Source organism: Pelophylax lessonae (genome assembly GCF_965119305.1).
Source record: "Pelophylax lessonae genome assembly, chromosome: 12".
Taxonomy (NCBI): Eukaryota; Metazoa; Chordata; class Amphibia; order Anura; family Ranidae; genus Pelophylax; species Pelophylax lessonae.
Window position 1 is genome coordinate 121,027,092 of NC_138779.1, and position 16,165 is coordinate 121,043,256.

The following is a 16,165-nucleotide window of genomic DNA, read 5'->3' on the forward strand; positions in this document are numbered from 1 at the left end:
TTTCACAGAAGTTGAAAATACTGAAAAGTATTGCTGTCTATATTCCTGTTGGAGAGATTTTCCTTCACTTCGTGTATTGTGGATACAGGACAGGAAGCGATCTGAAATCCCCCACTTTATCTCATTTTTTTTCAAAGTTTTATAAGAAAGGTTCAGAGTAATGCTGGCCATACACAAGCTAAAAAATCGTTCTAACTCGTTTTCAAAGAACGGACATTCGGCCGTGAGAGCAGACAATTTTGTCATCATGTAATGACCGAATTTTGATCGATAAATCGTTCAATGGACATAAATAATCCGTTTTCCGTTTGTTTTGTCACATATACCTAGTGCAAACAGTTTGGGTGAGAAACACATTAACCTTTCAATTTATCGTTCGTTTGGCAGAATTTTACAAATTGTTCCTTCGATTTTTCAGCTCTGAAAAGCTAAAACCGATTTTCTATTTGTGCCCATTAACTTGATGAAAAATGAATGACAGATTTTCAAACACGACTAGTGTATGGCCAGCATAATACAGAATACATTGGTCAGGGTATACAGTAAATCATAATAATCTTTCACTCTTGAGAAAGTAATAACATTGGATTAGACACAAACTAGGTATAAACATGTCATGTTTTTACTGCTATCCTCACTTTTGGCACTTTTCCACTGCATGGAACCGAACGGTTCGGCTCGCTTTTGTGCTTTTCCACTGTTGGTACCGCATGGTACGGTGTAGGAACGGTTCGGTACAGTACGGTACGGCGGCGCTTTTCCACTGCATGGAACCCAACGGTACGGCTCTCTAAAACAGTACCACCTCGATTGTGGTTCCAAGAGGTACCATATCCCACAATCCTTTGCATGCAGTCACTACTAGCCACTGATTGGTCAGAAAATCGTTGTTATCCCACCCACTTAACTTTAGTACTACTTTAGTGGAAAAGCAAACCATACCAAACCGCACCGAACCGTTCCAACACCGTACCATGCGGTACCAGCAGTGGAAAAGCAAACCGGGCCAAGCAGTGCCAAGCAGGGCCGAATAGAGCCGAGCCGGTACTTGCAGTGGAAAAGTGCCATTTCTGTCCCATGAAAACGTTTTTACAAAATAGGGAGACACGCAGCATCAAAATCTGGTAGGGTCCTAGCTTTTATCTATCCTACCAAAAAAAAAAAAAAAAAATAATCAGTTTCTCATGCTGTTGTAGATTTATGCTCAAACAATGATTTACTAGTGAACGTGAGGGAGGACATCGCCAAAGGGGCAAAGGAAGAGGTGGAATCCTTGTGGCTGGAGCTCCAAAGGGAAGAAACAAACAGGAAATGAATAGTTTTCTAGTTTTTTTTTTTTTTTTGAACCATTCTAACCATCATTTTTCTACACTGAGGTCTGTGGTGATACAATCCATTGTATGTACATGTTTTTAATGTTTTATTTCTGTATTTGTGTCCAGTCTTGTTTCCAGTTCACCCACTAGGCACAAGTGCCTTAATAAATATATTGTTAATTTTTCACTACCACTCAGTCATCTTAGTGTTTTCTTGGCGCCCATATCTGATCACTCCTTCTTTGTGAAGACTTTGGAGGCAACCTTGCTTCCATTGCTTTCATAAAAACCTTTTTTTCATATGTTATGATGGGATCAATGGGCTCACCTGTGGACACTCTCTAGACTTTGTGCGTTTGCTGGTATTTATCAAGAGGCCTTTCATGAAACCACCCCCCCTATTATTTTTAGGAAATGAATAGTGGTTGTATGCTATAGGCCCCTAATCTGAAGGATGTGGAGGAATTAGTGGTGCGCCCAAATGAAAATTCTGGACCGAAACCGAAAATTCAGGATGCACTTGAAACTGAAATGGACAGTTTTACAAAAAAAATATATATATATTTTTTATAGATAATTGTATTATATTCAAGTTTTTAATTTAGGGCCAGTTCACACCAGTGCAGTCATTTCCAGTGCGTTTCAGCTCCAGATAAAAAAGTAGAACATTTAAAAAAAAAATTTAGGTACAGAACTGTTCTGAACTGCAGTTAAATGAATCAAAAATGCACCGGAAATGCAACACATTACAGCAAAGAAAAAAACCCTGAGAAAAAAAACAAGAGGGGAAAAAACACATTGGTACACATTAAAAATGCATAAAGAACACATAAAAAAGCACATGCAAAGTGTGAAATTTATGTGGTGTGAATGGTAAGCAAAAACGCATCTGGAACATATCTGGAGTGCGTTTTTGTGGTGTGAATGAGCACTAATAGTTTTTGAAGCGCTTTTTTGTTAAAAAAATGCGCAAGAAAAGCTAAAGGAAATTGCATCCCTGTAAAACTGAATTGTAATTGAAATGCATTGATAACACGGCAAAAACACATCAAAAACGCACCCATGTTGCGTTTGAGTCACATGACCTATAAAAATCACGGCACAATCGTTGTAAAATCGCAGCAAAATTGTGTTTTATAGTCGCCATTATCGGCACTTTTTTTTTCTGTCTGCAAAATGCCAATAACCCTATATTGGGTTGATATATTGGGCAATGCCTAGGAGTATGATGTCCTATTAATTACAGTTAAGGGCAATGTCATTGATTTGGGGGACTTCAATTGTCCAGATATCGATTAAAGGCCCGTCATTTCTTAAGCGTCAACCAGAGATAATGCATTACTAGATCTACTGATTACAAATACACAGATCTGATCGCAGACGTGGAAATATAGGACAACTTGGGAAACAGCAAACACAAGGTAATTCAATTCAGTCACATCGTGACCATCGTTTAAAGGAAATTAAAATTCTCAACCTACAGACTAAATTCAAAGACACCCTGAAAAGACACCCTGAAACGAGTTGGACTGCCTGTACAGGGTCCAGGTATCGCCCAATGCTACCAGTGAAAAAAAGTCAGTGGCCTCCACCTGTAAAACCATTCCTGTTTTGGAGGTTGCCTCATTGTTGCCCATCTAGTGCAACACATGTTAATTTCATTACCACCAAGCAGCTGATTAACAGTTGATGCTATAGTCTGATTAAAAAACTGAATTTTTGTAAAATCTTACCTGTAAAATTCCTTTCTCTGAGTCCTCCGACAGTCGCCGCCCCCGCCCCTCTTTTTGGGGTTCTTATTACCTACTGCTATGCTACCAAACTGAGTTGGGAGTGGTGATGCAGGGGGGGTATTGACCAGATGGGACAGCCCCCGTGGGTGTGTACATGCTAATGCCTTTTGTCTTTTGACTAAGTCTATATGCCTAGCTATTCCTACGGATAGGTGGACAATACCCAATTGTGATGACTTAGAGGAGGCGGCGACTGTCGGAGGACGTAAGAGAAAGTGTTCCTTTACTTTTTTTGGCCAGTGTATAAAAAAGAGCGAAGGCAAACCTGGGTGGGTAAACATTATTGTGAAAAGTCATATAAAAGGAGAAAAAATGTGCTTTAGAACAGCGGCCCTAACCTACGGTTTTACAGCAGCCAATTTTCCCAGGGACGGAGGGGGGACGGAGGGGGTATCTATTCACAGAGTCTGTCCTCAGCCCCCCCCCCCCCCGCCATTTACAGCACAGCCCCCCCCCCCCTTATATCAGTGTCCTCAGTTACCATTCACATCACGGGCCCCCCTTTACATTAATGTAATGGGGACTGCTCTGTACCAGCTCCCCCACCCACCCAACACTGTAATCCAATCAGCAGGGCAGGGGGAGCTCTCCATTCCAATCTGAAGCTGCTCTCGCCCTCTGCCCTGCTGATTGGATGACATTGTCAGCCGGGAGGGCAGAGGAGCCGAGAGAGGACACACAGGCATGGCCCCACAACAGGAGGTGAGCAGCAACCGCGGTCTGTAATACCCCAGTGCAGACCGCAGTCGCCACTCATCTCCTGCTGTTGGGGGACCCCTGATTTAGAAAATATAAGGCCGAGGGGTCATTGTCAGCATTCCAAGACTACAAGAAATGCAACAAGAAGTGTAATAGCGCAATCAGGATGGCTAAAATGGACTATGAGAGGCACATAGCGGAGGAGAGCAAAAAAAATCCCCAAAAATGTTTTTAAATATATTAAACAGCAAGAAAGCAAGGTCAGACCATAAAGGATAATCAGGGTAAGTTGGTTACAAAAAACAAAGAGAAGGCAACTGTGCTAAATGCATTGTTCTTCTTAGTCTTTTACAGAGAAAAAAGGGTTATAGTAATCAAGACAAGACTGAATCGTTAGTAACACGTCACAGAATCTACCCTTATGGCTAACAGAAGCCAGTGTCAGAAAAATACAAAAAACCTAAATAAATCACCAGGACTTGATGGCTTACATCTGAGAGTCCTAAAGAACTTAGCCAGACCATTGTTCCTAATTTTTATGGACAGCTTAATGACTGGAATGGTACCTGCTGATTGGCAAAAAGCAAACACCAATATTTTAAAAAGGGCAGAGATAACACTGATAGTATGTAAACTTTTAGAGGGGCTGATAAGGGACTAAATCCAATAATTTACTGATGGAAAAAGTACCTTTAGTAGTAATCAGCATGGGTTTATAAAAAGATCATTCTTGCCAGAGCAATCTGCTAACATTCTACAAGGAAGTGAGCAGCCATCTAGATAAAAGAAGGCCTGTGGATGTGGTGTACCTGGATTTTGCAAAGGCATTGGATACAGGTTCCCCCATAAACACTTAAAGGGTAACAACTTTTGTGGGGAAAAAAATAATTTAAAAAAAAGTCATATTGTAATTGAATGTTATTAAGAATTACTAGAGATGCACCGAAATTTCGGCGACCGAAACATATCGGGCGAAAATGGTATTTTTGGAATGTTTGCCAATAACGGCGCCGAAAACACACTTGATTTTGCGCGAATATACAGTGATTGTGGAGTGTTTTTCGTAGTAAAAAGGACACAAAAACTGCATCAAAAACATAACACGGGTGCATTATTGATGTGTTCTTGCTATGTTTTCAATGCATTTCAACAGGGAGACGCGGCTTGTTTAACTGACCAAAAATGCAGCAAGCAAGATTTTTAACATCACAACGGAAGCGCAACAGACCAGTGTGAAGACATACATAGAATTTAAAGATATGCATTTTTCTTGAGCTTTCTTCGCTAAAGGTGCCGGTAATGGCGGACAATAAAGTCATATTAATTTAATTTTCATAATAAATAAAAAGTTATAATAATACAATTATAAATAAAAAGATATATATTTTCTTTAAAAACTGTCATTTTTGGTTTTAGTGTTTGGCCAAGTGCATCCTGCATTTTTGGTTTCAGCAAAATTTCCATCTCTAAAAAAAAAAAAAAAAAAAAATTGCCTTTCCTTTTCAAGCTGCAGCTCTGTAATTCTCTGTGCAATGCAATATGGCTACCTGGAGGAATTCTGTACACAAATGGTGTACAGAATGCCCCCAAGATATGTAATTTCCTGCTTGTGTGTTTTTACCAGAAGTCTACACCAAGATACAAATCAGATTTTTGACATCTCCTGCAACGAAACTGTCGTACTGTGATACTCTCAAAGGAAAATCATGTCTAAAGGGATGCAGACCTAGCAGCTTTCTTCATTAGAGCCTTGCAGGTGGAGCAGCTGATTGACGATTATAAAACCAATCCCATGCAGATTCACTCAGCACATGGACACAAACAGCTATTTCTCCAAAAGGAGTACTCCCGGCTAAGGCCAAGTCCAGAGTCAGACCCAGATAGTCTAGCTTCATGGAAGGAACCAAGGCAGACTTCTGAAGATTCAGAATCCAGCCGAACTCCTTCAGGGTGTCAAAGTGCCAGGAAACCAGAACACAGGAATGCAGGTAAAATAAAGCAGTTTATTGAAGCAAACAACAATAAAACGCACAGCAAGAGTGAGGAAGCGAGATCAGGAACAAGCCAGGGTCATGTCCAGAAGCGGGTAGTCATCCAAGCCAGGGTCGAGTCCAGAAGTGGTTAGCCTGCCAATGTGGGGTCGAGAGCCAGGAGAGTCGTCAGCCAAGCCAGGTCATAAACGGAGGAACACTGGGAACAGAAGACTGCTAGCAGAGATGCACCTTGGAGCACAAACACAAGGGCAAGGACTGCAACTCATCAGGTGATAGATATAGTCAAGTGTGCAACATCATCACTGTGCGACACACAGGCAGCAGGCAAATGATGATGCAATCAGAGTTTATAACAGGCAGCAGTCTGCACATGTCCAAGATGGCTGCCAACAGAAAGAAAAGGTAAGATCTTGACACAGGGTTCGTATGGTGATTTCCAGGTTTTCCACCAGTGCAGTTGGAGACTGCTCGCAGAAGAAGGTCGTCCAAGTAGCCCAGAACCGTGATCTGCTGACGTAACAATGCTAGAACCAGGGCCAACACGTTCATGAAGAGCCGAACGGAGGCAAGACCAAAGGGTAACGCCACAAAATGATAATGCTCCTCTCCCGTGGCAAAGCGGAGGAAGCGCTGGTGACCGCCACATATTGGAATGTGAAGGTAAGTGTCCTTGATCCCCCTGATGCAGGGAAGCTACCACCATGCGAATGGACTCCATTCTATTCTGAACTTCTGCACCCGCACAAAGTAGTTCAGCGCCTTGAAGTCCAGAGTTGGACGCACTTTGCCTTCCCTTCCTGGGGACTGCAAACAGGTTTGAGTAAAACCCCTAAAAACATTCTGAAGTCGGAACCGGGACAATCACCCTTTGAAGAAAAAGGTTTTGCACCGCCCCAAAATGAGCCTGTAAGCGGACCAGGGACAGCCACACATTGGAAGGAAGAACCTTGCCAGAGGGTGGGAACAAAAATCGATCTTGTAGCCGGATCGCATGACCTCGTGGACCCACTTGTCTTGTACCAGGGAAGTCAACCGCTCGGGGAACCAGCAAAGATGTCCCACCACCCCAGATACGGGTGAGGGCGCACCTTCATGCTGAAGGGGCTTTGTCCGTGGGTCTGGAGAAGCCCGCTCTTGACTTGTCAGACCAAGATCACTTGGATCCTCCAGAGGGCGCCCTGAAGGGCTTTGATCTCTTGTCAGTCTACCCTGAGGAACGAAAAAACTTCTTATGAGCCGAGGAGGGCCCACGTCTATGACAAGGGTCCTTTCCTTAGTAGCCTGTGGAAGAAAGGTACTCTCCCCCCCCCCTGAAACCTTTAATGATGTCATCCAGGGTAGCACCAAACAGGTGATCTCCTTGAAAGGGAAAACTCTTCAACCGGAATCATGGTTGCCTTGTTTAACCTGGAAGACGGAGGGTCCACCACTAGTGGAACAGTCCACTTCTTAAGAAGCAACTGCTCATAGGAGGTATCGCCTAGCAAATCGCTTAGAGTCCTTAAGGGGACACTTTGGTCATCCCCACTCTTTAGTGACAATTCTGTCAAAATAGGAGGGGAAAGAGAACACCTTTGCCACTCTGGATGGCTTGTGAGCGCTAAAGGGAACCTGCGCCCCCAGTCACAGCTGAGTCCGCCATATTTAAGGTCTCACGCAGATATACAATCAGTGCATCCACCAGCGCCTTTTCGTGCATGGTTGCAGAAGTGGAGGAATCCTCCTCACTTGGTGAGGATTCACGGCGCATGGTCGCAGACCCAGCAGGGTGACCCACGTCCACAGCGGCCAAATCAGGTTCAACTGTATGGACTGGTGTCTTACCAACTATAATGATGTTGTGAGTAGGGCAGCAAAGGTAATCTCTCTAATGGGCCTTTAGATAGTAAAGCCCAACATGAGTTCTAATCCTCCCCCACTATATCCAAAACAAAGAAAAAAGATTGAGCTTCACATACACTTTAACTCACCTGACCTAAACAATGACATACATTAGCAAATACAGAACTTCAAAGACATTACCCTAGATAACAGTGAGATAATTGTTACTTACCAACTGAAGAGCTTCTATTCAATTTTTTACATAGGTGGTCCCGATTCCTCAAATGTCACTTTTACTTTCCTGTAAACAGAAGAGAAACTTCAAATTGCAAACTGCAAAGACCTTCATGGTGCACTACTATTTAGATAAAACATGTCAAAAACCAAAGCTCTATTCTTAAAGTGGAATTCCAGGCTTACACCTTGCACAGGAGAGGAGGGAGAATCGACCACGGGTTGGCCATTAAAGTCTATGGATGACTCTCTACCCATTCCCCTGCAGCGACCACTGGCTGACACAGGGGTTCACATGACTGGACTGAAGTGGCCTGAAAATAGGTAAATATATACATCTTTGTTACATAGGTTAGCATTGGTGTAAGGAGGGGGGAAATGTCAGGTTTTTTTAAGGCTAGTTAGGTGTAAGCTGAAATTCATATTTTCGGTTAGAATTATTTTATTGTCTGCGTTCTGTTAACTTATTTATCAGAGAAATGAAAGACATGTGGAGATATCCTCTTATGTTAGCCATACACGGCTCAAAATTTGGCCAATTCCAGCTGGCCCATCCACGCCACCCAGTGTAGATGCAGTTACTTCCTGTCAGCCAGGGTGGATATAATTTAAATCAAGTTGATTTAAATCACTAGTAAAAAGGCTTGATTTAACCACTTCCAGACTGCCTGCCGCAAATATACTGCGGCAGCGCGGCCCGGCTGTGCAAAATCACGTACATTAGGGCTGCACGATATTGGGGAAAAAAGTACATTGCGATATTTGGTTTTCAACGATATATATCACGATATTTCTCTGGGTGGAATGCAGAAGACACTGACAGTGTGGATTAGGCAGAGTCGGGACTCACAGTGGTGATAGGAGGTAGAAGAAGTTAGAACACAGCCCGACATGAGTGGAGCAGCCACAGCTTCTCACTGTTGTCCTGTCTGGAGCTCAGGATCAGATGGTGACCCGTCAGGCACAGGGTCCCGCCCACTGACGGGTGGAAGGTCGGTACAGGACCACCTTGTCCACCCGGGGGCTTTTGATCAGCTCTGTGAACTCCATAGCGGACACCGGAGGATCCCCGTCACTGTTCTCTCATCACCGGTACTACACCTGACACAGCGCTCCCCCTCCCTCACCGGAGACGAGTTTCCCCTTGCTTTCGGCTGTGATCCCAGCTCTGCCTCTAGTCTCCAGCCGACCATTACTCCGCCCATTGTCTCTCCATTGACTCTATTTACAACACGTTACAGCCTGATCCCGCCCCCGTGCGCGCCCCCGATGCAGCCAGGAGAGACAATGGGCGGAGCAGGGCGGCGTAATGGTCGGCTGGAGACTAGAGGCAGAGCTGGATTGCATCGGGCTGGAGGGGCGGAGTTCCGATCACAGCCGAAAGCAAGGGGAAACTCGTTTGTGTCGGCTGCCTGCACAATATCGTGTCTTCGGCGATATGAATATCGTCCACGCCCGCAGAATGATAGTCGATATCACATCGACTATCGTTCAGCCCTAACGTACATGTATGCGATTTTCTGCATGAGATTTTGGGGGGCCCGCACATACCACTGGTGCGTCACGCCTGCTGTGATTGGACACAGCGGGAGCCAATCAGTGGTTCTGGCGGCTCCTGGGACCCGCCGATCATTCAGCTGAATGACAGAATGGTGGTCTGTCTATGTAAACAAGGCAGACCGCTGTTCTATCAGGAAGAAAAAAAAAAAAAGATCTTGTTTTTTACAGATCTCTTTTACTCTAGTGCATCTACTCTCCTCCCCCCCCCCTCCCAGTAAGAAAGCACTCCCTAGGAGCACACTTAACCCCTTGATTGCCCCTGGTGTTATAACTCCTTCCCTGCCAGTGTCATTTATACAGCAACATGGCATTTTTTTGAATATTTATCACTGTTTTGGTGTCACTAGTCCCCAAAATTTGTCACGTGTCAGATTTGTCCGCCGCAATGTCACAGTCCCGCTAAAAATCGCTGATCACTGCCATTACTAGTAAAAAGAATAAAAAAAATAAAAAGTCCATAAATGTATCCCAAAGTTTGTAGACACTATTACTTTTGTGCAACCCAAACACTTATTAGGATTTTTTTTTTACCAAAAATATGTAGCAGCCTCTTCGCTGGTCTAGACACCGGTTCTACTCAGTGGGAGACAAATCGAATACCTTGTTAGCTAGGAAACTTAACCCTCCCAAAGTTACACATACGTGATGGCAAAACGACTCAAAACCCCCACTTGATAGTCCAAGAATTTTATGACTTCTATTCTAAAATGATATACATCACCAAAGGCTTTTCCTAAAACATTAGCTGAGAAATTCTTTGAAAATATCCCACTACCTAAGGTAGCAAAGGATCATTCAGAGCTGATGGAGGGAGACTTCACTGAGGGGGAAGTAAGGGCAGCTATAAAGACTACACATCCTTCAAAGGCACCTGGTCCTGCTGGATTTTCAGGTCATTACTATAAAAAGAATGCTGAATTGTTAGTTCCTCAACTGTGCTCTTTTTTTAATGACTTGAGAAAAGGCACGGCTTTGGCTACAGATGAAAATGAGGCCTTCATCAACGTCATCCCTAAACTTGGGAAAGACCATGGGGACTGCGTTAATCACCGTCCAATCTCACTCATTAATGTGGATCTCAAATTGATGACTAAAGTCTTAGCAAATCGTATGAATAATTTTGTAACCAGATACATCTATCCAGGTCAGGTGGGGTTTGTACCCAATAGACAGGCCGCCGACCAGACTCCACGGGGAGCCCCCACCAGGTATAGCCCCCCCCCCCCCCGGTTGCCGGCAGCGCACCCCCATCGCCAGCATAGCACTCTGCCCCCACCCCGGGAGGTGGACCAGACCACACACACCCCCAACATAAGTGAAGGGGGGGGTAGGATGGAGGGACAGATGAGGGGGGTGCCTGACAGGAAGGAGGGGAACCGGGGGGTTTTACTGTCCCATGGAGGGGCCCACGTCCACCCCATACCCTCCAGGGGGAGAGGGGGGGGGACAACTACTCACCATACCAGGTACCAAGTGGGCACCGCTCCAGACAGAACCCCTTGCCATCGATATGGGAGGCCTATTGGCCAGGAGGAAAGTTGCAACTTGGGCCGAGACTCGGTCTTATGCAACCTCGTGAGGCGTTTAACTCACAGGCCAGCCCCTGTCCGGTAACAATCACCTTAATTTTGCAAGGAAACATTCCCCAGAGCTTGGTGAATGAAGTGAAGCTCTGCTGACTAAAAAGTTAAATTTCACTAAACTCTGGAACAAATTTCCTTGCAAAGTGGAATGCCTATTTGCCTTTAGTAAAGTAACCCCCTTGAAGTGGTTGTAAACCTCAGACATGAAAAGTGAACAAAGCAAATCCCTTTATAGTGTGTACTAGCCTGAATCCAAAGCACCAAGTGTAGTGTTTCTCTGATCGCTCTGCTATCTGCATGAGCCCCAGCTTTAGCACACAGCAGGTGACTCATATCCTCAGCTCTGTATTTATCTCTATGAGCCTGTCAGAGTGGGATGTGTCCCTTCCCTCCAATTGGCTATTAGATTTCAGGAAACTCTGTGCTATAGCTCAGCAGTGTGTGTAATGTCAGATCCCCACCCCCTGCTTTCTATTGCTGAAAAAAAATACTTTGATCTGTGTGTTTTAGAATGATCTATGGGAGAAATAGCTGCAGATAAACAGGTACAAGTTACAGTTCGGTCCAAATATATTTGGACACAGGCACAATTTTATTTTTTTTCCAGGTATTTACCAAAACATATTCAGGCTATAGTTATATAATGGATATCGGCTGAATGTGCACACTCAGGTTTAATTTGAGGGCATGTATATCCAAATTGGAGGAAGGGTTTTGAAATTACAGCTCTTAGGAATAGCCATCCCTCCCTTTTTTTAAAGGGACCAAAAGTACTTGGGACAATTGAATCAAAAGCTGTTTCATGGCCAGGTGTGGGCTACTCCTTCATTCTGTTTCTTCATCAATTAAGCAGGTAAAAGGTCTGAAGTTGATTCTAAGTGTGGTATTTGCATTTGGAATGTATTGCTGTGAACATAATCCGTTCAAAGGAGTTGTCCATGCAAGTGAAACAGGCCATGGTAAGGCTTCAAAAACCAAAAAAAAACTAAAATCCATGAGAGATAGCAGCAACATTAAGTGTGGCCAAGTCAACAGTTTGGTACATTCTGAGGAAAGAAGAATGCACTGGTGAGCTCAGCAACATAAAAAAGGCCTGGACGTCCACGGAAGACAACAGTAGTGGATGATCGCAGGATCCTCTCTATGGTAACAGAAAACCCATTCACAACATCCAGAAAAGTAAAGGACACTCTCCAGGAGGTGGGTGTATCATCCACAGTGTCTACAATAAGAAGACTTCATGAGAGCAAATACAGAGGGGGTTCACCACAAGGTGTAAACTATTCATAAGCCTGAAGAATAGAAAAGCCAGATTAGACTTTGCCAAAAAAAAAAATATCTTAAAAAAGCCAGACCAGTTCTGAAAAAGCATTCTTTGGATGGATGAAACTACAATTAATCTGTACCAGAATGACAGGAAGAAAAAAGTATGGAGAAGGCTTGGAACAGCTCATGATCCAAAGCACACAACGTCATCTGTAAAACATGGTGGAGGCAGTGTGATGGCATTGGCATACATGGCTTTTGGTGGCACTGGGTCATTGGAGTTTATTGATGATGTGACAGAAGACAGAAGCAGCCGGATGAATTCTGCAGTGTTTAGCGATATACTGTCAGCCCAGATTTAGCAATGTTGATTAGAAGGCGCTTCAGAGTACAGATGAACAATGATCCAAAACACACTGCAAAAGCAACCCAGGAGCTTTTGAAGGAAAAGAAGTGGAATGTTCTACAATGGTTGAGTCAATCACCTGATCTCAACCCAACTGAGCATGCATTTCACTTGCTGAAAACAAAATGAAAAAGGTAGAAAGACCCACAAACAAAGAACCAAAGACAGCAGCAGTTAGAGCCTGGCAAAGCATCAGAAAGAGGAAACCCAGTCTTTGGTCATTTCCATGGGTCCAGACTTCAGGCAGTCATTTCCAGTAAAGGATTCTAAACAAAATATTAAAAGTGTACATTTTATTTATGATTATATGAATTTGTCCAATTACATTTGAGCCCCTGAAAATGGGGGGACTGTTTATAAAAATGGTTGCAGTTCCTAAAATGTGTACTTGATATTTATGTTAAACCCCTTGGAAGTCTGCACTTCAAAGTCATTTTTGGTTGTTTTGTTTTAAAGCGGAGTTCCACCTAAAACCAAAAAAAATACATAAAAATCCCCCCAGGACAGACAGGGCTAGTGCATTCCACAATGGATAGCCTCTGAACTGTCCCGGGTTGCACTTACCTGCAAGAAGAAATACTTACCTTGAAAATGTATTGTCCAGCGCTGCCATCTCAGGTGTGGGCAGCTTGAAGCCAGCGCGATCCTCTTCTGCGTCCTCTTCCATCCTCTTTGGTCCCACAATGCACTGCACTGGCCCCGCCATCACTTCCGGTGCCGCAGCGTCATCCCTGCACAGCTTCTGGGCATGCCCAGAAGCTGTTTAGCAAGGTATGACGGTGTAACGTTAAAAAACCATACCCCGTGAAGAAACCATACCCTCGTCACTTCCTGTGTGAAACAGCTGAGCAGCGCAGCAGTGCGCATGCTCAGAGCCCCGGAGACGTAACTGAACAGCAAAGAAGATCACAAGTGCGCATGCTCAGAGGGTAGGAAAAACTCACGGCACTGTGTGAAATGTCATACTTGCGGCGGTATAATTAAAACAGTTCGGCTGCAACATTAAACATCTCCTCTTCTATCGCTGTGACTTCCCTGATCTCCCCTAATAAATATAAAAGCGGCGGCGGGTGTATGAGATGAAAATGACGCCGATCTCGGCTCCGTGATCCGCTTTTATATTTATTAGGCGAGATGAGGGAAGTGACAGGGGAAGGAGCGGAGATGACTGATGTGTCAGAGGAGCTGTTTTAATGTAACGGCGGCAAGTGTAAGTACCGTGAGAAATCCATACCCTCCGTAGCAGCACCAGGAAGTGACGAGGGTATGGTTTTCTCACGGGTATGGTTTTTTTCACGGAACAACGGCACCTGCACCGGAACTGACGTCGGGGCCGGTGCAGACGCATTGATTCCTGGGAGCGATGACGTTCAGCTCCCAGGAATCATTGCAAGCCAGGAAGTGACAAATCGCCGTGGCCGCCGAGGGAGGAAGAGGAAGTAAGGTGAGTATATTATCTTCTACAACAAGGTAAGTAAAAAAAAAAATAAAAATTGCGATTATCCATTTGTTTTTCAGGTGACCCGGAGCAAGATGATAGACGGAAGTTCAATTTTAGGGTGGAACTCCACTTTAATTTTATTCTGGTGGCATACAGAGCCAAAAGTATGAAAACTGGGCATGTGTCCAAATATACATGCACCTAACTGTATGTAGGAGGATTTTTTTTAACTCTGTATATTACCTGAGACTAGTCACTTCACTGGGTATAGGTAAGGGTTTTAAACCACTTTAAAGAGGATGTCCTGTAGTATATCCAATAGCTGCAGACTTTAACAAAAAAAAAAAAAAAAAAAAGGACGCTTACCTATCCAAGGATCCAGCCCTGTCATCACCCATGCCAGTTCTTCACTAGCCTTTGCTGCACTTTGTGAATGATCCCACAGGCTTCTGGGACCTGTGGCGTGTCCCAGAAGACTGCAGGGAAGAAGGGGAGAGAAAACATCCACTCAGGTCGTCTAGGTTAACCAAGTGTAAGTGGGAGCACATAACCCCCCCAAAAACAATTAAATGCCAAACATGGCAGGAAAGGAGGGGAGGACGACAAAGTGGAACTTCCCGTTTTGGGTGGAGTTCCACTTTAATTCTTCCCCAAAGGTCCCCCAATGGGAAGATCTAGTTGAAGAGAAGCTTTAATTGCTACAATGATGCTACTAATCCAGTTTCCTACATCAAGACTGGAGAATTCTTAAGACCCAGTACAATTCCCAATCAAAACCTTCTTTTGCATGTCCTTAATGGCATCCAATGGACAGCTTATTCAACAAAACACAGAAATTAGGTGAAGGGGATTGGTCATTCAAAGTAATCTAGCTACGATATTACAATGTTACGATGTAACATTTGGGCTCGTCGTTAAAATGTAAAGTTCAACTTCACTGTCTGGTCACAGGCTGCAGTGACTAAGCTGTATTGCTTTACTACAGTAGAGAAATGTCAGGTGACCTGCCCCTGAGTATATGGGCTCATCTATACAATATAAAGTTGAACTTCAGCCAGACATAAAAATGTGTTAAGTAATGCATTTATTAAAGTGGTACTAAAGGCTAGACAATATTTACCTTAATACAGACCCTGCATTAGGGTAAAAAAATGTCCCAGTAATAGTATTGCCCCCCTGACTCCCTATATACTTACCTGTGTCCTCACTCCATCCAGTGCTGTGCCCGCCTGTAGCGGCTCTCTCCTCTCTCACAGGCTTTGCTGAGGCAGTAGGAGCCATTGGCTCCTGCTGCTGTCAATCAAATCCTGTGAGCGAAGAGGGGGGGGTGGGCAGGGTGGAGGTGCACTGTGGGGGTCAATGGATGCACACAGCCCTTCCTGGAAGTGAGCCCACAGCTGTGACACCATAGAAAGCAACTAATCAAGTACAATATTTGTTATTAAAAAAAAAAAATAAATAAACCTGAGCCTTTTTAACCACTTTAGTGCCGGTTCACACTTAGCCCCCGTTCACACTGGGGCGACCTGTCAGGCGACCTGTGAGGTCGCCCGGCGAAGTAGCGTCGCCCCAGTGTGAACGGGGGCTTATGCGATGCGGGAAGGCTGCGAATTCGCAGCCTGTTCCCGCATCGCAAACGCACACCTGGCAGTTCACACTGCCATATGCGATATGCTGCCGGTGTTATCGAAATCTTAACGACACCCCCAGTTTGATCGCATATCGCAGTGCGATCTGTACAGTTCGCACAGGATCGGATCGCACAAGTGTGAACCACTGTGCGATCCGATCCTGATGCGGCTGCAAAAAAGGGTCCTGTGCGTCTTTGCTGCGGGTGCGGTGCGAATTTAGCCATACAAAGTGTATGGCTAAACTCGCACCGTACAGCCGATCGCATGTAATGAAGGAGCAGTGTGCTGCGACATTACATGTGATCGCCGCAGCCGCACATATGTGAACCGACACTTAAATATCATGAAAGTTATGTTTAAATGCAGCTAGTGTAAGAACCATGAAGTAAAGGCTATGAATTAACCTGGCTTTTATATACTG

General features: G+C 44.4%; 1 protein-coding gene across 1 annotated transcript in view; it reads right to left on the reverse strand.

The window, feature by feature from the left end:
• The window catches only part of TBCEL (tubulin folding cofactor E like), a 119,116-nt gene that overhangs the window by 100,565 nt on the left and 2,386 nt on the right, over positions 1 to 16,165 (reverse strand). The window contains exon 2 of the mRNA XM_082273882.1: positions 7,856 to 7,924. The gene's annotated coding sequence lies outside the window, so the exon portion shown is untranslated. The remainder of the gene's footprint in view (positions 1 to 7,855; positions 7,925 to 16,165) is intronic.